Below are 375 nucleotides of genomic sequence, written 5' to 3'. Positions count from 1 at the left end.
TTTATTATGAGTTTTCTTTTTATTTTTTCTCTCTGTACAGTGTTAACCTCGTAGAAAATAAAAAGGTTATTTTACGTGTAGACCAAAATTAGTCACCAAAGTCAACTACCAGTATAAAATACATGTTGAAATATATATTGAAAATAAATTATACCACAGATATATTTATATACAAATACATTAGTGGCTGATTTTAGTGGCTGATTTTGGTGTACAAATAACATTTCTATAAATAAAACATTAAAACTATAAATTGGTGGTAAAAATGTTAGTTAATAACTGATAAATAATTTAATATATTTGACTAAACCGTTTAATATAATACGTGTTTAAATCTTAATTGTTATTCATATAAAGATATTTTCGTGTGAATAT

General features: G+C 22.7%; 1 protein-coding gene across 1 annotated transcript in view; it reads right to left on the bottom strand.

Annotated features, from left to right (window-relative positions):
* The window catches only part of LOC107622528 (annexin-like protein RJ4), a 6950-nt gene that overhangs the window by 4155 nt on the left and 2420 nt on the right, over window positions 1–375 (bottom strand). The window lies entirely within an intron of this gene.

Source organism: Arachis ipaensis, chromosome B10 (assembly GCF_000816755.2).
Source record: "Arachis ipaensis cultivar K30076 chromosome B10, Araip1.1, whole genome shotgun sequence".
In the NCBI taxonomy this organism is placed as follows: Eukaryota; Viridiplantae; Streptophyta; class Magnoliopsida; order Fabales; family Fabaceae; genus Arachis; species Arachis ipaensis.
This window is presented reverse-complemented; position numbering and strand designations above follow the sequence as displayed.